Raw genomic sequence first — 23,063 nt, 5'->3', positions numbered from 1 at the left:
AAACAAGCAACTGCCCTAGCAAAACCAAGCAATTGTACTGGCAAAACCAAGAAACTCCCCTGGCATCTACTTTAGGTAGAGGAAAAATATGAGCAACTTTAATAGCCTTTTTATGGACAAATCTACTCCCCCTCCCCCCTCTCATCCACCTTCTCGTATGTTGTAGCAGAAGATCAAAGCAACTCAATTACAAAGAAGCGCAAAAACTGGGAAACTGTTGTAGCAGAAACAAGCAGATGTCCCTGGAACTACTACTTAGATTGTCTATTTTATGCAGAAAAAACATATTAGCAAGTTGAATAACCTTTGTGGACAACTATCTTACCCCCCCCCCCTCTCCAATGTAACTTCTAATCTATTCTAGCAAAAATCCAAACAACTCAACTATAAAAGGACATAAAATGCAAAGTTGTTCTAGCAAAAAAACAAGAACTGCCCTAGCAAAACCAAGCAATTGTCCTAGAAAAATCAAGCAACTCCCCTAGCATCTAGGGGGTCAAGGGATAAGTACCCATTTAACGTAAAGAGGGGAACGGGAGGGGCTAGCCTGTGCGATTTGCACGCGGCTGCCGCCACCCTCCCAGGTGACCCGGTTTCCCAACACTCCCCCTTGGGTAATTATACGTATATCCATGCCTCAAAACTCCGAAAAACCCAGTGGAAAAAAATATATGGAGAAAGAGCACAAAGTATACATTGTTGTATTGCACGAATTGCCTCGTCAAAAACCTCGTGTGAGAAACATCAGGAAAACTCACTCAAGGGAAAAAGAGTACAATCCACTCAACCATCAAGTTGAGTACTCGATCATCAGGATTGAGATTTTAGCGACGAGTTTGTGAAGTTTCTCCCCCTGAACCTTGCATCTCTCTAAGTCTCATCATACCGATTCCACGCACACACCTCTCTAAGGTTGATGCCGATAATGATTTAGTGAACATATCAATAAGATTGTCACAAGAGTTAGTATGCAAAACTCTCACCTTGTTCAACACCTTCTGGGTGTAGGCCGACTGGTGCACTAGAATCCCATCAAGGGAATGTTCAAGTTGCAGACCTAGACAGAACTTGGTTTTACCCAAATCCTTCATCTCGAATTTCGACATCAGGTAGGAACTCGCTTCCTCAATATCCTCAGGTGTACCGATTATGTTTAAATCGTCCACCTACACCGAGATTATACAGAATCCATCTTGGGATCGTCGTATGAAAACACATGGGCAATCTTTATTGCTCGTGTATCCCTTGCCATGAAGGAAATCGCTTAAGCGATTGTACCACATTCTACCAGACGGTCTGAGTCCGTACAGTGCCTTTTGAAGTTGAACACTGTATAGACCCCTGCTCGCTCTATCATGGTTCGGAACAGGGATACCTTCTAGAACCTTCATATATATGTTCGAATCCAAGTTACCATACAGGTAAGCAGTGACAACATCCATTAGTTTCATTTTCAAGCCCATGTTTACTGCCATCGAGATCAAGTATCTAAAGGTAACTGCATCCATGACAGGGGAATATGTCTCCTCAAAATCGACACCTGGTCGTTGAGTGAACCCTTGAGCGACGAGCCTTGCTTTGTACCGTACTACCTTATTATTTTCATCTCTCTTTCGAACAAAAACCCACCTATGGCCAACAGGGCGAATGTGGGGAGGAGTTCGACAAACTGGTCCGAACACCTTCCTTTTGTTGATATATAATAATTCGGCAGTAATTGCCTGCTGCCAATCTTTCCAATCCGACCTTTTCTTGCAATCAGCGAGCGTGTTAGGCTCAGGGTCAAGATCTATGACTGAGGCAATTTTCGTAGCAAAGTTGATGTCGAAAATCACCGTTGCTCGGTTCAGGGACTCCCCCGTATAAATATAATTTATGACCATTTCGTCATGGAGCACATCCGGCGCAAATACTTACTCTACCAAATTTCCCATTATGGGAGCAAGGTCCTTTAGCTTTCCCGCGCCGATGTGTGCGCTCACATCTCCGCTGGGTGTTTCCCCTATGGGAAAGTTTAAGTCCGGAATTTCATGCACTGAATTTTCCATACTTGTGCCAGGTCTCGACTGGCTCCCCGGTTCAATTTGCGGTACTTTGGTGACAGGCTGTGATAAATCTCTCTTATCCTTTTTCGTCAGGCGTCCCCGAGTACTTGGGATTTGAGAAGCCGAATTTCTCGTCCTTTTAGGCCTTTGCACGGGAGCAGGTATACCATCATTTTTCTTCGGTATTTCAACCCTTTCTGGTGCATTGCGCGCGTGCACATGCAATTTTGTCACAGTCTTTAAGTCACTAAAGTGGTCGGGCAGTTGATTCGCTAAAGACTGCAAATCGATTATCTTTTGGACTTCTCTCTCAGTCTCAGCAATGCGCGGGTCATGAGCGTGGATCCCCGTGGCTTGCCACATGATTTCTCGACTTTTAGCATCAAGGGGGTTGATTCTCTCCTCCTAAAGTCGGGAAAAGATCCTCGTCAAAAATGCAATCAGCAAAACGAGTCGTGTGACAGTCACCTGTCATGGGGTCCAGATACCTGATTATGGACACAGTCTCATAACCAACGTATATCCCCGACTTACGGAGCGGGCCCATCACCGATCGCTCAGGGGGTGGTATTGGTACATATACCTGGTAACCGAACCTACGAAGGTGGGAAATTTTCGGTGCCGACCCTTGCGCAAGTTGAACAGGAGAGTGGATGTTGTAGGCCGACGGTCGAAAGTTCATGAGATTAGCCGTGTGTAACATCGCGTGGCCCCAACATGTAGTTGGTAAATTACAACCCTGAAGGAGCGGTCGGGCAATGAATTTAATTCTTTTAATCAATGCCTCGGCAAGTCCATTTTGTGTATGAACATGTGGTACCGAGTGCTCAACTTTGATTCCCATTGCCATGCAATAATCATCGAACACCTTTGAAGTAAATTCTCTGGCGTTGTCCATTAGAATATACTTTATACGATAATCCGGGAAATTATTCCGCATTTGTATGATCTGAGGGATCAACTTTGCAAAGGCATGGTTCCGTGTTGACAGCAGGCAAACATTGGACAATTTAGAGGAAGCATCAATGAGCACCATGAAGTACCAAATGGGGCCCCGTGAGGGGCTGAATTGGACCGCATATGTCCCCTTGGATACGTTCCAAGAACGCGGGGATTTCATCCCTCACCTTGAGGGGTGATGGCCTAATGACTAACTTCCCCTTAGCGCATGCGGAGCACACGAAATCATCGGGATTCGGGAAGTTCTTCACGTTAACATTATGGCCATGCGAGTTGTTAATTACATTTCTCATCATCCTAAGTCCGGGGTGGCCTAACCTATCGTGCCAGAGGCAGAAGAGTTCAGAGCTTCTAAAAACGGTCTTGAGGGTAGTGTACACGGGCTGTGCTACTATCTTAGTGTAGTATAGCCCTGTGTCAAACGAAGGAAGCCTTTCGATAACATGTTTGCCACCTGCATCCCGCTTTGTGATGAGTAGGCACTCCTTGCCATTTTCATCATCGGTCTCAGCATGGAAACCATTAGCGTGGATGTCTCTAAAGCTCAAAAGAGAACGAGTCGACTCCGGATACAACAATGCATCATTATGATCAAAGTTGTTCCCATAGGGACTATAATATTGGCTCGTCCGGAGCCAACTATGTGAGAACCGCAGCCGGCGATTGTCATAATACTTCCTGGAGATTTTTTAATGGACTCAAAGTAATTAGTTTCTCGTAAAATGGTATGAGTGGTGGCGCTATCGGCAAGGCACGTTTCCTCCATTCGGGCGCAACACGCATTCTAAAATATGACATCTAATTAATGTAATGAGGAAGAAAATACATTAAAAATAAATGCACACATCTCAGAACATAACATGCTATCATGTATAAATAATGGAATAAATGAATGAAATAAATGTCATCCAATCGCCAAAGTAAAGAATAAATTTATGCTCTCATAGAGTTTACAACAATCGAATTTATTCAATTTTATTGTATCAAATCACGGAATCGTGAGAACCAAAGAGGTATGCTAAGTGGACTCGGTGAAGAAGCCATTCACTTCAGCCGCAATCTCCATACTAGTGAGTTGATCCTCCTTAGAAATCATCTTGGAGGCAGCATCAATGTCTAGTGGCGGCGCCGCCGCCGAGACGACCATGTGGTCGACCTCCATGGCGACGTGGGCGTCGGTAGACACCGCCAAAGCTGCCGCGATGGGCACCACGGGGGTCGCCTCTATGGGCGCAGCAGGGGGCGTAGCGATCATCACGGGTGCCGCCATGGGCGCCGGTGGTGCTCCCTCCTGAACCAAGGCGAGGTGCGTCTCACGCGCCTTCCGAGCCTTGTATGCTTCAACGACCTCCGGTGGTGCGCAGCACTGGCGGGAGAAATGCTCCACCGAGGCACAACGGAAGCAGTCCTGAGGCCTCTGCCCTCCCTTGCCTGGCTTGTTCTGCTTAGCCGGGGCAGGAGGGTGAGGGCCCTTCTTCTTGCCCATGCGGCCCCTCTTTTTCTGTTGAGGCTTGCGGACTTTGAGAGCGTTCACCTCCTGGCAAGAACTCCCCCCAAGTGGTTGCGCGACAAAGTTCTTTTTGAGAACCTCATCCTGCGCCTCCGCCACCTGGAGGACGTCAATGAACTCTGAATACCTCGTGTAGTTCCCTTGGCGGTAGTTTCGTGAGGACTGGACCGCGTCGGGGTGGAAAGTGGATAGGGGTTTCTCAATCTTTTGAGAGTCGGTAATCTCAGTACCACACAACCGAAGAGTCGTACAAAACCGGTGTAGAGCCGAATTGTAGTCCCCAACCATCTTGAAGTCCGCAAACCTCAGACGGACCCACTCTGCCTCTGCACGTGGCTTTACAGTGTACTTCAGCCGCTCAAACCGCTGCTTAAGAGCGGTCCAAAGGCCAGAAGCACTGCGCTCAGCCATATACTCATCTTTCAGAGTAGGTGACAGGTGATGACGGAGAAAGTGCATAGCCTGTGCATTCTCAGTTTCGAACTTGGGATCAGTGGCGACCAGCTGGGCCCCCTTACCGATTGCCCTCGGGAGGGTTTTGCCCTAGAGAAAAATCTCGTAGTCTGAGGACCATGACAGGTATTTCAGCCCTGTCTAGGCCAACTCAGGAAACTCCTTGTGGACAATTCCGGCCATCTGCGATTTATGCAAAAATCATGAGATTACAGCAGGTAATCTTTTGCACAAAGTGATGTTGATAAACTTATTCAATAAAAAGGCGTTCCAATATTTAAAACATGCTATTATATGACTTACTAAATGATTAAGAGTGCTAAACAATTAATATACAGCAGTAAAATCATACAATAATATCATCTTACAAAAGATAGCACGTTAAGCGCATCTAGTGTGTGAAAACTAGCCCAAAAATTGAATTCCCGAGGCATTTTTAAGCCTAAATACGCGTTTTCAGCGAAAACAGACAATTCGAGGGGCTTCTAGATATTTCAGCAGGAATAAATTAAGCATAAAAATAGGAAATTCCAGGGGCTAAAACGCAAAATGCAGCGCTATAGCCGGCGCCCCCACCCTTTTTTTTCTCTGGAGGAACCCTTACGGCCACGGCCCATCTGGCCCAGGAGCCAGCGGGCTGGCCCAGCCGCCCACAGCCTGGCGCGTAGTGATGCTAGGGTTTCCTCCCTAGCGCCCGCATCGGGGTGCGGCGACGGGCAGTGGGCTCACATGGCGGCGGATCGCACGCACGCGCGGCCAGAACGGCGCGGCCCCGACACGGCATGGCCCTGGCGCAGCGTGGCCGGCATGGCGCGGCCCTGGCGAGGCGCGCGGCCAGAACGGCACGGCCCCGGCACGGCACGGCCAGCCCGGCGCGGCCCCGGCATGGCACAGAGGCACGGTGCATGGCTCGGCCGGAGGCACGGCGCGCGACGCGGCCAGCCCGGCACAGAGGAATGTGCAAGGCCCTGGTGCGGCGCGGCCCCGACGCGGCGCGGCTACGGCCACGGCGGGCGGTTCGCTGCCACGGCTACGGCCACGACGCGGCCAGCAAGCCTACGTCCAGCACGGCGGCGCCGGCGACCAGCGGGGTCGCGGCCAGCAGGGCGTCACGGCGGCGCGTGCAGCAGGTACGCGAGCGCGGCGAAGGGACAGCCAGCAGGGCCATGGCGGCAGCGACGGGGCCATCATCATCTGCCTCTGGATGTCAAAAAAAACATCGTCGTTATCATCGGAAACAGCGATGGAGCGTGGCACAGCGGGTGCGTTGCGGCGGTACCGTGATCGTCTAGATCACGATCTGTACCGACTCCCATATAGTATAGTCAACAAGTCTCTCGTGATCCAAAAACATCAACATTGGTCGGCGACGTAGTCGTCCGCTCAGTTTTTGAGAGAGAAATCCACACCATAGGTAGATTTATCTGAAAAATAATCTAATCCCAAAAATGGAATCGTAGTAACGAGAAGAATCCATTTTTGCAAAGAGTGGGGATCGGATCTTATACCTTCGCGGGATCGATGAAAGACTGCGTGATGTAGGCGTTACGCAGGCTTGACGGAGTGTTGATGGAGCGAAGCGTGCTGATAACGTGTTCCGCAACTCCGCCGGCAAGTCCGGTCCAAGGTTGCGGAGCGAGGGCGAGCGTCGCAGACGAAGTAGTCGAAGTAGTCGAACATGCGAAAGTAAATTACACAGAGAGATATGAAGGAGACCAGCTTTATTAATCAATTATCAGGGGTTACAATGATGGACTCCTCATTGCTTTATATAGGGACTAGGGGATCAATGGATAAGTACCCACTTAACGTAAAGAGGAGAACGGAAGGGGCTAGCCCGTGTGATTTGCACGCGGCCGCCGCCACCCTCCCGGGTGGCCCGGCTTCCCAACAGGATGAATGCTACAGACCTAGTCACGAAAATCTTTGAAGTGCTACATCTGTGGACCCAGGAGGAAGAGGAGTCAGCATGTGGTGTGAGTAGTAGTGTGAGGTAGTAGGAGTAGGAGTGGAGTGTCACTTTGCCTTAGCCGCCCGTGGCTCCGAGGCAACAAGTTCTTGTAAATACTCTTTCTATCTTCTATAAAGCTAAGATATACATTTTGCGTACTCTAAAAAAAACATAATTACTTTAGTTCTACAGCGAGTCTGACTTAAATGTGGGGTGGATGATTGTTCACAACGATCCAGTAGTCAAGCACATTACCGCTGGAAAGTCTTCTATTTTCTTTTTGAAACGCGGTCCTTTAGGGCCCGATTCATTAAAAAAGCTCGAAGAGAATTACCCAGTTAATAATCGGAAAATCGAGCGAAAACCGTTACAACTAGCCCATAGAAACAAGGCAAAAAGGGCGATCTGGCAACCCACACAAGAACGCACACACGCCGCCGAGGAGAAAAGCGTCGTTGAGGTTGCAACCCAGCATCATCGTCATCACGCCTCCGCGAGGACGACTCCGACTCCGCCATCGACGAGTACCGAAGAAGCCCTCATCGCAAATAAGCGTCCAGGCTTGCACGGGCCGATGCCAAACAGTCAGCCATACGCGCCGGCGACCAGGCAGCTCCGACTCTGTTGACGAGCATAGCAGGAGAAAAGCATTGGGCTTGCACCGAGCTAGCGCCAGAGCCGACCACCCGTCTCATGTCATCATCACCGCAAGGGCCTCTCCTCAGCAGCTCCGAATCCAGGAAGACAAAGCGAGGCACGACGACTCTTCGAACACGCCAGAAGAGACCGACTACGAAGACCCATCAGCAAACCTGACTCCACTCAAAGCCGCCATCGTTGCCACAAACAAGAAGCCGCGCAAACATCCGCATTGCCGGACGGGCATCAGCCGACCGCAATGCCGCGAGCTTCCAGCCCATGAAGCGTGCAAACGGGATATGAAGCTCTTCAAGGCGACACCCAAAGAGGGAAGCAACGATGTCGACGCCGTCGCCCGAGCCAACCGGGCCTTAGGCTTTCACCTGAAGAGCAAGATCCGAGGGTGTGGCACTCCACAAGGGCACCTCCAAGGAGGTTGAACGACGCCCACGGACGCCGATACCGCCGGCCGGCAAGACCGGGCAAGCTTTCGCTCGGAGCATACCAACACCGCCAGCACCCTCACGCAATGCACCTTTTGGTAGATATTTCTTAAATTATGATTTGAATGAGTTAATGCATGATGTTGATTTAGAAAAGTGTCGATTTGATTGATTTAATGCACATGTCAAATGGGCCAGCCCAAAAGGTCGCATGTAAGACGCTCACGGGCGTAATATAGGGTTTGCGAGGGGTTGGTGGGAGTGAGGCGAGACTAATAACTTCTTCATCGGGAGTAGAGATGTGTGGCCTTTACTGTTTGCCAACCATTCCCAAAAAGGAAGCTTTTGGGAATGGTTGGCAAACGGTAAAGGCCATACATCTCTACTCCCAATGAAGGAGTTAGTAGTCTCGCCTAACTCCCACCAACCCCTTACAATCCCTATATTACGCCCGTGAGTGTCTTACATGCGACCTTTTGTCCATTTACAATAATCAAATTGCAAGTAGCAACACATTAACATTAACGGCTTCACGCCAAATTATGTGAGAGTTTATATTGGGGATATTGTACAGCTGAAAGGGGCTTGGAACCTTTGCCATGTTTAGAGTGTGGATTAATGCATGTTCAAGGGCCCCATTGTCTCTGTTGCTTTGCCCAGCGACAAATTGGGCGCGCATATGTTTAAGTATTAATTATGGACAAGCAAGCAAAGGCCTTTAATTTTTGGCAACATATTCTGCTTCCTAGATTTTTCCTTTTTGGGAATAGTTGGCAAACAGTAAAGGCCACACATCTCTACTCCTAATGAAGGAGTTAGTAGTCTCACCTCACTCCCACCAACCCCTCGCAAACCCTACATTACGCCCGTGAGCGTCTTACATGCGACCTTTTGGGCCTGTCCATTTAACATGTGCATTAAATTAATCAAATCGACACTTTTCAAAATCAACATCATGCATTAACTCATTCAAATCATATTTTAAGAAATCTCTACCAAATCCAAGCTTTCCTTGTCTTTCACTACTCATACTCCAATCCAATCAAATCTTACCAAAACCTCAACTATAGTGAATTCGGCCAACCCATTTGACGCTTGCGCCTGTTTTTATTTTCTGCTTTTGTTTTCCTTTTTTATGTTTCATTTTTTCTATGAACAATACGCTGGGTTTTGCTCGGTATACTATCATAGTCGGCATATACTTTTACGCCATGTGAGTTTGTTGTGTCAGCTCCATTCCAGTTAAAGCTCCCCCACAATTTTTTTTTCATCCCACCGTTTTATTTAAACTGGTTTTTAGCCCACTGATATACTTACTCTGTTTTTTATTTGCCAAATTTAGTAAGGTCGTTATGAAAAGGAATCAATCACGATGATCTCTAATCAATCGTTAAAGACCAAATCTATGAAAACGAATCATTGTTTGATAGCACAAGACAAAAATTATGAAAATGAACCAATATCAAATGCATCATGGATACACTCTTAAGTTCATTGATTAAATAATTTTTATCTCCTGATATTTTATTATGGTTGTCGATATAAGCATTCACATATCATTCTTAGAAATAGTTTTCGTTGATGCAAAAAATAAAGGAATAAAAGAGTGATTTGCTGGTAAAACAGAAGTCGCCAAGGAAGCCTGGTGTGCAAGAGAATTTTGAATATCTATGCGAGATAAAAACTAATGTTGGATTGCTAAAATATATATGCCCTCGTTGCAATGCACGACCAATTAACCAACATCAGTAGTAGGTCACTTGAAGTGTCGATATTATGTTTTGGTACAATAGTTTAGCTGAATATATCATTGACGTGAGATTATATGGGATGTCCACTTGTCCCGTCAAAATTTATGTGGACACATGTGAGCCTCCTACTTATACAAGATGCAAGATATGTGGATGTGGATATGGATAGGGATTGGGTTGTTCTGTTTAGTTACGGCTGTCTGAGTGGAATATTTTTTCTACTTTAGAAAATATGACAAATTGCATTTCCTTAGAGTTGGATTTGCAGAAAATTGCATGAGCGAGCATTTCATATTTTGTTAAACTAGGCCTACAATTTTTTAGTTAGAATAGATGGCTAAATGTTTCTTGGTTACTTTAAGAGTTAATAACGGACAAAGTGCCGTATCAGTTGCATGCAAAACAAGGGACACCATGTTTTTGTGGAATCCACGACATTCAACTGTATAACATTAAAATGGCTCAAGAGACATTCGATATTCCTTCTTGGCTCGCAGGGCATCATAGGTAGTGCATTCCTCCCACCCCTTGATGGGGGTGGCAGATCTAATCGAACATGGTGGGAGGGGATCAAGACGAAGAGCGGAGCGGTTAACAGGGGAGTCCTCATTGGCGGTCCGTGGAGAAGTACGATGTGAAGGAGAAAGGCTACGATGGGGAGATGAGCTAGGCGTTATCCGGTTTTAAGGAGAGGGCTCTAGTAAGAAATGTCCTGCTATAAAGGAAAACCAAGCGGGAAGTGGAGGGTCCGACAGGAAAAGGAAAGGGTGTGTCGTGGGGTGGGGTTTTCTGAAGGGCACACATGTTGGTGATAACATGGCGGATAGTCCGGAAAACCACAATTCCAGTGGGGGGAGGGGGTCATGGCAGAGAGTGGGGTGGGTGCCAGATCGACACAAAAACGAGGCGAGGGGATCAGGGCGGGTGGCAGATCGGCATGAACACGAGCAGAGGGGATCATGGCAGTTGGGAGGGGAGTCCTGCTTGGTTGTTTGTGGAGATGTACAGTGTGAACGAGAGAGGGCACTATAATGAAGGTGGGTTGTGCTCGACAACAAACATCTTATTTTTGTGGAATGCACAACATTCAATTGTATGTTACAACATGGCAATGCCTTAGGAGATAATGGATCTGTATTCTTGGATTGGGGTCCGTCACGGGTGGCGCACAACACCTACCCCTTGTTGGAGGTGGCGGATCGACCCTAACCGGGGGGGGGGGGGGTCAGTGTAGAGAGCGGGGCGGTTGGAGGGGGACTCCTCCTTGGCGGTCCATCGAGAAGTACAGTGTGAAGGAGTGAGGTCGCCATGGAGAAGGTGACACGAGCGTCATCAAGTTTTAAAGGAGAGGGCTCTAACGAGAAATGTCCGGCTACCTCGGGAAATCGAGTGGGAAAGGGAGGGTTCAACATAAAAAAGGAAATGGTGTGTCATGGGGTGGGTTTTTTGTGTTCGTCCCATATGTTGTGGATTACATGACGTGTTGTTCGGACAACCACACCCCCCCATACATATGGTCTCTGGATTTGGGGATCCTGGTCTGTCAAGGCGATTGAATTTTTGGAACCCTGCTAGACTCCCGTTTGATGTTCGAACACACTTGGACATATGAGAAATAAATTAGTTTTGATTTTGTAGACGAAATTAATCATTTGTTTGCTTCAGTTTATGCATTGTAGCCCATAGCAATACACAGGCGTTCTACTAGTCTATTTAGTAGCACTGAAGAAGCAAAAGTTTCTCTTCTAGACATAGGTTCGACCTTCTTGATCTTTCTCCCATACTAGGATAGGTACATAATAGGAGCTAACTATATTTGTGATCTACGTAGAAGAGGGATCCATTAGGAAATGGATGCTGCAAGAAATTTCAACATATGAACAATATTTTGTCCATACATCAATAAGAGATTGGAATGTGGAATTCACCAAGTTTAAGTAATTCTCCTCATGTGGCACATTCACATTTTTTTACTGGACTATTCTATGTTGTACTACATTGCAGTTCGTCCGTTTGGAAGTGAAGGTTGTAAGAAGGATAGCCAACAGATTCCTGCTAGTGATAAGGTATACTCCCTCCGTCCCAAAATTCTCGTCTTAGATTCCTCTAGATATGGATGTATCTAACACTAAAACGTAACTAGATACATCCATATCTAGACAAATCTAAGACAAAATTTTTGGGACAAAGGGAGTATTAATACATACTCTTTCGAGGATGTGATATAAAGATAATGATGATTGATGAAAATGAGCACTTTGTAGGGACATTGGGTGGAGGCCAACACCGCTAAAGGGATCTAAACTGGGAGAACCTCAACCTGAGGATGGTTGATCTGACCGGTATTGATGCCCCCATCACTGAGGATGAGGTCATGGCTGCCATTAACCTCATGCCGGGAGACAAGGCCCCGGGGCCGGATGGCTTCACGAGCGTTTTTTTCAATAAATGTTAGCCCATTTTCAAGGACGATGTCATGCAAGTTATTCATCAATTCAGCAACCTACAAACGTCCAACCGACACTGGCTGAACTCGGCAAATATTGTCTTGCTCCCGAAGAAGGATGGGGCGGAAGAGATTGGGGACTTCCGCCCCATCAGCCTCATTCATGCTATCGCCGAGATCATTGCCAAGGTGTTTTCTATTCGTCTTGCCCCATTCATGAACAACTTGGTCTCCAATGCGCAAAGTGCTTTCATTAAAAAAAGAAGCATCCATGACAACTTCATGTACGTCAGAAATCTTGCACATCAACGACTGCACCGAAACAAGACCCCATCCTTGCTTTTCAAGTTGGACATTCGAAGGGCCTTCGACTCGGTGCGATGGGAATATATCTTGGACCTGCTCCGTCGCTTGGGCTTTCTGAACCACTTTCGGGATTGGATTGCTGCCCTTTTCTGCACCTCATTGTCACGCGTTCTTCTCAACGGTATTGTCGGCCCCCCGATCCTCCATGGTTGTGGACTTAGGCAGGGAGACCCTCTCTCTCCCCTATTTTTCGTCATCACAATTGACACACTGCAGCAGATCCTCGATGTCGCGACGAACCACAACCTCCTACACAAGCTTCAAGGGAGGGAATCACATGTTCGGACCTCCCTATATGCTGATGACGCAGAGATTTTCATCTCACCGACGCGGGAGGATGTCCATAACCTTGCTGCCATCCTCAAATATTTCAGCAAGGTCACCGGGCTGTCAACCAACTTTCAAAAAAGCTCTGTTCTTGCTATTCGGTGCGGTCACATGAACCTGGATGACATTTTGGGCACCCTTCCTGCTATGTGGACGTCCGTTCCTATGAAGTACCTGGGCCTTTCCCTTTCGATCTGGCAGCTCAAAAGGGTTACTTTCAACACCTTGAGGATAAGGTTGCGGCGAGGTTGCCCCCTGGCAGTGGTGGAACATTACCACGATCAGGCGGGCGGCCTTGGTGAAATTGGTCCTCACCTCACAAGTTATCTACCACATCACCCCACTCACAGTCCCCCCCCTGGTGTGCTGCAAAGCATCAACAAGATTGAGCGGGCATTTTTGTGGTCAGCTAGCGACACAACTACAGGAGCCAAATGCAAGGTCAATTGGGAGACAGTCTGCCGCCCTACATAGCTCAGTGGGCTTGGCATACTCCACTTGGGGAAATTTGGGAGAGCTCTCAGGCTGAGATGGCCCTGGATGGCATGGAAGGACCCGTCTAAGTTGTTGGATGGCCTGGGAAACCCATGGTCCGAGGTGGATATGAACCTTTTCTATGCATCTACAGTCATCACCTTGGGCAACGGAGGAAATCCACCTTTCTAGGAAGCGCCATTGTTAGGAGGGAAAAGGCCAAAGGATATTGCCCCACTCATTTTTGCAGCTTGCAAGCGCAAAAAATTGTGCATGAGGGAGGCCATGCGCGACAAGGCTTGGGTGCACAAGATCAACCCTTACACCGACCTCATTGTGGGGCACATTGTCCAGTTTGTTGACCTCTGGGTGCGGCTTCTAGGCATACAATTACAAATGGACGTTTAAGACGACATCAATTGGAAATTCGAGGCAAATGGAGAATACTCAGCAGTCTTTGCTTATAGGGCACAATTCTTGGGCTCCACCTCCACAGTCATGAACAAGACCATCTGGAAGGTTTGGGCGCCTCCGAAAGTCAAGTTCTTCTCATGGTTGGCCATCCAAAACAGGATATTGACTGCGGATAGGCTGCACAAGAGGGGTTGGGAGAATTTTGGCCTGTGCACCCTTTGCAGGAGGGCCAACGAGACATCCGGTCACCTCTTCTTTAAATGTTGGTTTACCCTGTGTATTTGGAGAATGGTCAAAGCATGGTTTGGACTTGGGGCGCTGGAGATGAATAGGTGGGGGACGGAATGCAACATCAAGTGCTGGTGGACAAGCATGTCCAAACCAAATACAACAAACAGGAAGGCCAAGGCCTCACTTACCCTGCTTGTATCTTGGGTCATCTGGAATGAGAAAAATGCTAGAGTCTTCTGGAAGAAATCGAAGCCGCCACACTCCATTCTAAAACTCATCTAGGAGGAGGCCAAGACGTGGGTCACCGCGGGGGCTAGACATACGAGTATCATCATGCCGCGAGAGTAATTCGTTTGCACCTTATGTTGATGGGCTATGTTGTAAAGCCGGTTCTTATGTACTCAAAACTCTCCTTCTTAATTAATGAATGAGGCAAATCTTTTGCCTCTGTTTCAAAAAAAAATGATTGATGGAAATCAGATACAGTAGTACAATTTCTTTCCATGTCTGCTGTGAGAATTGAAGTGGTAATCAAATTAAGTTCAGTACTTGTATAGTTTGTAGCTATATCTGTAAGTTGTTATTAACATTGCACATCTATTTTTTTCTGGCTTGACATGGTAGAATTTGGAATTTCACCACATGCTTTCCTCAGACCACGTTCAAAAAGGTTTCTGGGAAATGTTGGAAAGCAACTTATTTATTTTGCAATCCCAAGTTTGGCACAACCAAAATGGGAAGTTGATTAGTTATAGGTTTATAAATCTTAGCTACGTGGTACTTCCTCTATCCAGAATTAGTTGACGCTCAAACAGATGTATCTAGCACTGAAATACATCTAGATACATTTGTTTTAGCTCCTATTATGTACCTATCATCTGTCCAGAATTAGTTGACACTCCAACAGCTATATCCACACTAATATACGTCTAGATACATCTGTTTGAGCGTTAACTAATTCCAGACGGAGGGAGTATTTTATTAAATTTGAGCATTCACTGGTACCGTAAGGTGCTATACAAAATGTTTTTAATCCCTTTCCGCGACGGCATTTGGAACCGTCGCCAAGTGAGTGACTGCGATAGGAGGTCCTTCCCACATGACCCAGAAACTGTTGGGATAGGCGAGCGGCTAATGATGATCGCCATAAAATAAACGTATGAGAAGCCGCCCTAGTCCCACAAGTTACATCTCGGCATTACGTTTCTGATCCGAGAGACATCCCAAACGATTACGCCACCATAGCCATGTGAAAAAGGTGGACATCAACATTTAATCTACCGATATGTTTGCGATAGGTACGTTATCGCACATAGTTCAATAATGTAAAATGTGTGCGGTGCCTCTACTAACGCCAACGTGTCCATTTTTATAAATGTGTGTGATTGGTATTCCTATCACACATGCACACTGGTTTGAAATGTTTGCCTTATTACCATGAATTGCACACGCATATGAGATAAAGCCGTGTGTACGTTTGTCGGGCATCACAAACGTTTCACGTCAAAGAACCGTCTGCTCTCTATTTTTTACCGCACGCGTTGTTTTCTTTTTAACCATGTGCATATTATTTTATTTGCTCTTGTATAATTTTATTTTTCCCTGTAATTATTATTCGAATTGAGAATTTTGAAATATGGAACGTGGAATTCAATTTCTCAACACAATGGTTCAACAACGAATCCATAAATAAAATTGTCAATACAATATGTTCAGTAATTACATGATTAGACAACAATTAACTATGATGAACCACAACATTTAGAGGCGGTAAAGGTGAAGAGACAAGTGTAAATCATTTTGACTGTCGATGGTGTTGAAGAAGCGGAATGCCCATAATATACCTTCCTGCATGCCATAGACACGAACAACTTTTGTCCAACCCCTTGTGACGATCGCCCGCCCATCCTTCACCGTCTTCAAGAAGACTTCTAGAGCATTATCATGGTAGCATGAATTATATACTTTAACCTTAATTGCCTCCACTCCGGTCATGTAGTTTGCAAAGTAATTATAAGTAAATAGTTTCAGAAACGACTGAAAAGAGAAAAATTTCAAATACCGAGGTCTAATAGAGTAACTTGTTGTGGGCAGAGGGAAAAGATAACACATTACTTATCATCCTAAAGTTCACTGTTGTCTTGGACAAAGTATAAATAAAGAGCTTAATTCACATCACCCATTTCTTTCGCATAACAATTTTTCTTAGTTTCCTCACTTGACCCTTGTTCATGAATATCTCATTGCCCCATACGCAAAAAGAATCGAAGCGTAGATCAGTACCGCTCATATATGTACCTACAAGCAACCAGTAAATGTTAGAAGCTAAACTGAGATTGCACAAATGATGTAAAATACAACTACCTACATTCCTAAGTATAAGTATTCTTAGATATTTCAATATGAACTACATACAGAAGTACATAGAATTATATATATAGTTTAGATTAAAATCTAGATTCACTCATTTTGCACCTTATGTAGTATATATTGGAATCTCTAAAAATACTTATATTTAGGAACAGATGGTATATAAGCCATGAGATGCAGCTAACCTCGACGACAAACAACAACATGGCCCATTGTAGCCCTCTTTAAGTACATGGAAAGCCAATGTTAACTACAACAGGGTTAACATCCACCAAAAATAGCAAATGGTAATAAAACGACATCATCTGTAGTGATATCTTCATTGTGAAATAGTAGCACGGTAGCAAAGAGACGAATTAAAAAATGGATACAGCTGTTAATTGCAATAGGCTCTAGTCTCCTCCGATGGCTGCGGGCGGACATTTTGGGAGTATTTGGGGCCGAGGAGCGGCTACAAAACTTCAGTGAACACATGCTAATCAATGCTCAAAGCCCTCAATGGATGCGCTTAGCGACATTGTACGTTAATAATAGATAGTACCAACTTAAAGTACAACTGGTATTTTTCTCTAAAACTAGTGTGTATGTAGTACTGGTAGATGCTCGTAATTAATTATACAAACTTACGGGTGTCGGTGTCAAAACCGGCAGATCTCTGGTAGGGGGTCCCGAACTGTGCGTCTATGGATCGAAGGTAACAGGAGGCAGGGGACACGATGTTTACCCAGGTTCGGGCCCTCTTAATGGAGGTAATACCCTATTTCCTGCTTGATTGACTATGATGAGTATAGGGGTTACAAGAGTTGATCTACCTCGAGATTGTAATGGCTAAACCCTAGATGTCTAGCCTGTATGATTGTGATCGCCTCTACGGACTGCGCCCTCCGGTTTATATAGGCACCCGAGGGGACTAGGGTTTTACAAAGTCGGTTGACAGAGGAAGGAAACTATACATACGTAACGCCAAGCTTGCCATCCACGCAAAGGAGAGTCCCATCCGGACACGGGAGAAGGCCTTCTATCTCGTACCTTCACGGCCCATCAGTCCGCTCCATGTCACATAGGCTGCCTCCCCGAGGACCCCACATTCTAGGACTCCCTCAGTTGCCCCTGAACCGGGCTTCAATGATGATGTATCCGACGCGCAAATTGTCTTCGACATTGCAAGGCAGGTTCCTTCTCCGAATACTCCAAAGCAGTCCTTCGCACATGATAGCTGTATCCGGCTCTGTTTAATAATTACAACTTTAAGCTGTAAGGGCAAAAATACTCAAAAGAAAGTAAGTCACATCCATAGGTGATTTTTCTGGCGAGGCATTATGCCCTGGCCTTGTTAGTATTCTGAACCGTTTTATAGCCCCCACTTCATGTTTCGAGGCACGGTCATAGGCATGTCTTGTCAAAGCAGGGATTGTGTCCCCTTATCACGGGATTCTTATCAATAGGGGTTTGGGTAATCCAACCGTGCCGTTCACACGTCCCTTTGGGATTAGGCGAGATTTAAGGCTTATGAGGGGACGCTTGATATCCACTGCCTTTATAAGAAGATAATCCATCTTTTTACCTCACGCCTTCTTCCTCAGCCCATCTGCCGTTCGAGCTCCAGCGCCCAAGTTCCAATCTTTTCCACCGCCACCAAATTCTCTTAGCCATGTCCGGATCTAGAGCACAAGGCAAGTGGATGGCTTTCTCTGTTACATAGGAGAACATTAAGGAGCTCCGGGAAGCTGGGTACTTGGCCGCAGACATAGTCCACCGGCTCCGTGCCAAGAAGCAGATCATTCCTACCCCGGAGCCTAATGAGAGGGTAGTGTTCATTCCCCATTTGCTCCACGGACTAGGGTTTCACCTCCATCCTTTCGCCCGTGGTCTTATGTTTTACTATGGGCTAGATTTCCACGATCTAGCCCCAAATTCCTTCCTCACCATTTCGGCGTTTATCGTCGTGTGCGAGACATTCCTCCGCATCCCTCCCCACTTCAGCCTATGGCTCAAGGTCTTCAATGTGAAGACAAAGGTGGTTGAAGGTCAACACGCGGAGTGTGGTGGCGCCATGGTGAGCAAGCTTCCCAACGTCACCTGGCCAAAGGGGACCTTTGTGGAGACTGTCAAGGGATGGCAGCAGGGGTGGTTCTATATCGCGGAACCCCGCGGCACCACATGGGTCGCTGCTCCCAAATTCAAATCCGGGCCTCCAATGCGGCTTACCTCATGGATCAACAAAGGCCTGGATTGAGCGTCCACCGATGAGGTGACGACACTGCAGAGTCGCATGAAGGGTATGATAAACAAGAACACCAGTCTTGCCAGCGTGATCCAGGTGATGCTCTTTCACTGGATTCTCCCCTGCCAAAAATGGACTAAGTACACGTGGGAATTCGACCCAGCCGATCCTAGGAACCTGCAGCGGTTCTTCGGCACGATGCATGAAGACATATGGAAGCTGCTTTTCAAGGCTCAGAAATCGTGGCCGGAAATGACCGAAGACCGCGGCCTCGCTCATCTGGCCGCTCCCGTAAGTTTTATGATAACTTTAATTTGCAAATCCAAGGAGTATATTGAACTTTCCATTACTCCCACATGGCTGGACAAAGAAGGCAGAGCGGATCCAATGTTCGGCTCCGCTGCCCGAAGACCCAGCCATCCCTTTGTTGACGAAGATGTTGGTTCCGGCGTCGTATCAGCGCTGGAGAAGAAGGCCAAGAAGAAGAGCAAGGAGGTTAGAGGTGGCCTCCGTCGTAAGGGCGCTTCAGACGTTGTGTCCGAAGACACCAAGACTCTCTCCTCCCATGATGAAGATGAAGAGGAGGAAGAGAGCAACTCTCCCCTTAAGAGGGGAAACAAGAAAAGGGCGGCTTCCATGGATCTAGAGGCGAAGGCGTCCAAGAAGGGGAAACTCTCCCTTTCGGATGATTTCGAAACGGATGCCGATGCCATCCCCAAGTGACACCCCAGGCCGAAGCCCCTAGCCAGATCGTAAGTATCCAAAGACACCGTTCATATATCCGGTTTCATGATTTGTGGTTCTAACATATTGAATTGCACGTTGCAACCCGGCTCGCGATCTCCCCCAACGATCATCGTCATCTGGGAACTCGCTAGGGCCATACACGATGGAGAGCGAGTCGCCTCCACAGGTCTCTCCACCCACCACTATGGACAACACCGAAGTGTTGTCCCAAAGAACCTCTCCAAGTCATGGGGAGGTGCGGGAGGCCGTGAAGGTGGCGACGGAGGGTAATACCTCTGTTGCCAAAAAGAGGGGGAAATCAACCCCCAGCGACGAGGGCCATGCTCAATTTGGCCCCCAACCGAATATTATTCTGGAGATCCATATGGCTCCGGAATCGTGCGAGCAGTCTGCTTCAAGAGAAGGGGGCGCGCCATCTCCACCGGCGTCCTCTATCAATTCGGATACGCCGGACACTCTGGTGGAAGCGCTTCAGAGTGCTTCCATTATGGAGGAACACCGTACCCTTATTGGTACGGTGGTTGAAAAGGTTCGGTTGGATTGAACCAAGCCTATACTAGCCTTTTAACAGGCTTTGAGGTATGTGACGTAATATATTTTTGGTTGTTTGCAAAAGGAATACATGTGTATAGATAGTAGCCCCTGAGACTCTGTTCAGTCTTCGCGAAGAAAGGCCGAACAGAGGATCGAATAATGCTTTGCAGGAGCTAACACATATGTCTCTTTTGATGAACATGCTTTGATGCTAGCGGCAACTTCGCATGCTACCAAAGTGTCCGAACTGAAGCAGAAGTTGGAGGAAAATCAAGGTATGTGATACCAAAGCATATCTGAAATGATATGAGTTCCGATTTATTATCTAAATGAGCTTTGTGATTACGCTCGTAGTTGACGCGGCTGAGGTCGAGGCCAAGAAGGAGGTGGACGAGGAGCGAGCCGCCCGCCGGAAAAATGAAGCAAGGTTGGATGAAGTCCAACAAGAGCTTATGGATGCTAGAAGCAAATGTGAGTCCTTGGAGCGCAAGGTGTCGGATTGAGACTACAAACTTGCTACGGCGCTCCAAAGTGCGAAGGAGGCCCGGGTTGAAGCCCAAGGCGCCTATCGGGAGATCCGAGAGGCCAAGCAGATTTGTAAGGATATATTACACCTTACTGACACACATTTAGAGTTCTCTAGGAGCGTTTGCGGATCTACCCCAAACTATTGTTGATGCTGCAGATTTCTTCCGAGCCGAAGAGGGGAGCTCAACAGAGAAGCTGTTGTGGTCATAGTACCTTGCGCCAGAACATCCTGTGCCCCTCAGTGATCAGCTGAAACAGCTGACCGAGCTACATAGGGTGGCCGGACTAGCCATGAAGGATGTTATAGTCCGTCTTTGGCCAGCCGAACCCATACCTAGTAGCTACTTTGGGCGTGTGAAGCGGCTAGTCGATGCCTGCCCATGGATTGACGCTATAAAGCGGCCAGTCTGTATCGAAGGTGCCTGGATGGCCTTCGCCCGTGTCAAGGTGCAGTGGGCGAAGATGAATGCCACCAATCTTGCAAGTGAGGACCACCCGCAGGGAAGGAGCACCGTACACCGGAGCGGTATTTCAATGATGTCCTGGAAGGATCCCATATTCTAGAGGGCCAGTGTTCAAAGGACGTCATTTTTGAATGAATGTATCTATGCTGCTCGAACTTTGTATTTATGAAAACAAGTCGTTTGTATAATGTTTTTCTTGTTTCATCTGAAATTATTTTCCCTCTGTTGTGGCTGTTTATTGAATCTGAGAGTTGGCCAGTTGTCGGCTTCAGCCCCTCGCGTAGATAGTACGGTGGTGTTCGGAACAGCACAAAAACACACTTAACCCAATGACTGGGTCCTTGAAGGAGGTGTTAGTGCAGCGAACTAGGCAATCAAACTATGTGGCTTTATCACTCTCACTTAGCCATATGAGTTTCAGAATAAGATTGTAGGCGGAACCCCTGGTATTGTTCAGTTATCTGAACTTGGTTACTGTAGACGCCTGACCAGGTAAAAACCGGTCCTTCGTGTGACACAGAAAAAATCGCAAGAGATTTATGCTGAGTCACCGAATAGCTGACCAGCTCTCGCTGCATCATGACAGTCAGTTTTCAGCTTTCTCTACCGAGGTGTTTATCCGGATGAACCAGAAACACAATCGCAGTAGTTCTCCCTTTACTTCCTTTGCCGAACAAGCGGAACATAAGGTAGTAACCACAGGAGCCGGGCAACCCAACTATTGACCCAAGACATGATTCGGAGCTGATGCATATAATGCTAGATTCAGGACGCCAAATGGTACTATAAAAGTGTTCGGACTTGTGTTGTTTTTAAGGAATGTACGTGGCTGAATGGAGCCCCTGGTGATTTAAGTCCTGCCGATGTGTACATGACAATCAGATGAAAGAAAAAGAGGGAATACATATTAGGAAATAAGCCAGTCCCGAATAGGTTGAGCGACAAAATGTTTCCATTATAGTCTGATTGATACGTAAAATATGTACATATAATGCTATAAGCATCGAGGCTATTTTACATGCCGAGCACAAGGGAAAGCTATGTACAGGTACTAAAGAAGGGAAGAGGTGATCTTTGAAGATCCTTTAGGTACTCTACCGTACATCTGCGCTGCTTTTCACCTTGGTGTGTGATCCTTTGAGAGAATTAATGAGCAGGTTTTTGTAAGAGGCCGGGAAAAGGGCCCTTGGAACCATAAAAAGGTGATGTGGGTTGTGGGGAACCTGAGAAAAAACGAAGTTAAGAAACAGGTAGATATGAGGGTCCAGGTTCGATTGAGCCGTATTGTGGACTTTATCCTTGATATGCCTCCATCGTCGCCCATGGTATCTTTAGTGCGTAGTTATGTGCACGCGGTACATACACCGCAGTTTGGTTGGGGCTAAGACAGAGGCCGAATTGCTAATCGAGCTCCTGACGAGCTGGACTATCATTCTGCAGGGTAGTCCGGACTCATTTGACAGGGTCCGGGGGCTTGACTGCCAATGTGGAGTTTGTCTTCATAAGGCCGACCAGCACTTCCGCTGTGAGGGCCGTAGTGTGTTCCTCAGTACGGAGGGAGCGATCCATGTTTCCGCGGATTGTTATAACACCGCGTGGTCCTGGCATCTTGAGTTTTAGATAAGCATAGTGCGGGACCGCATTGAAGCGGGCAAACGCAGTTCGTCCAAGCAGTGTGTGATAGCCACTACGAAAAGGGATGATGTCGAAGATCAAGTCTTCGCTTTGGAAGTTCTCCGGCGAACCAAAGACGACTTCCAATGTGATTGAGCACGTGCAGTGGGCCTCTACACCAGGTATTACTCCTTTGAAGGTAGTTTTGGTGGGCTTGATTCTTGACGAGTCAATACCCATTTTCCAGATTGTGTCATGATAGAGCAGGCTAAGACTGATGCCGCCATCCATGAGGACTCTCGCAAGGTGAAATCCATCGATAATTGGGTCGAGGAGCAACGCGACTGAACCTCCATAATGGATACTAGTCGGATGGTCTCTGCGATCGAAAGTGATCAGGCATGCTGACCACGGGTTGAATTTTGGGGCGACTGGCTCTATCGCATAGACGTCCCTTAAAATGCGCTTGCGCTCCCTCTTGGGGATGTGAGTAACGTATATCATGTTCACCGTTTTGACCTCGGGAGGAAATTTCTTCTGTCCCCCTATGTTTGGTGGGTGAGGCTCCTCAT

The 23,063-nt window shown here is 47.0% G+C and overlaps 1 pseudogene; it reads left to right on the top strand.

Annotated features, from left to right (window-relative positions):
- The first annotated feature begins 5,750 nt into the window (after positions 1-5,750).
- LOC123157808 (protein decapping 5-like) overlaps positions 5,751-23,063 on the top strand; it is a 58,732-nt pseudogene continuing 41,419 nt past the window's right edge.

The sequence above is a fragment of the Triticum aestivum genome, chromosome 7B, assembly GCF_018294505.1.
Source record: "Triticum aestivum cultivar Chinese Spring chromosome 7B, IWGSC CS RefSeq v2.1, whole genome shotgun sequence".
NCBI classification, from domain to species: domain Eukaryota; kingdom Viridiplantae; phylum Streptophyta; class Magnoliopsida; order Poales; family Poaceae; genus Triticum; species Triticum aestivum.
The sequence above is the reverse complement of the archived record's forward strand: the minus strand, read 5'-3'. Positions and strand labels throughout refer to the sequence as shown.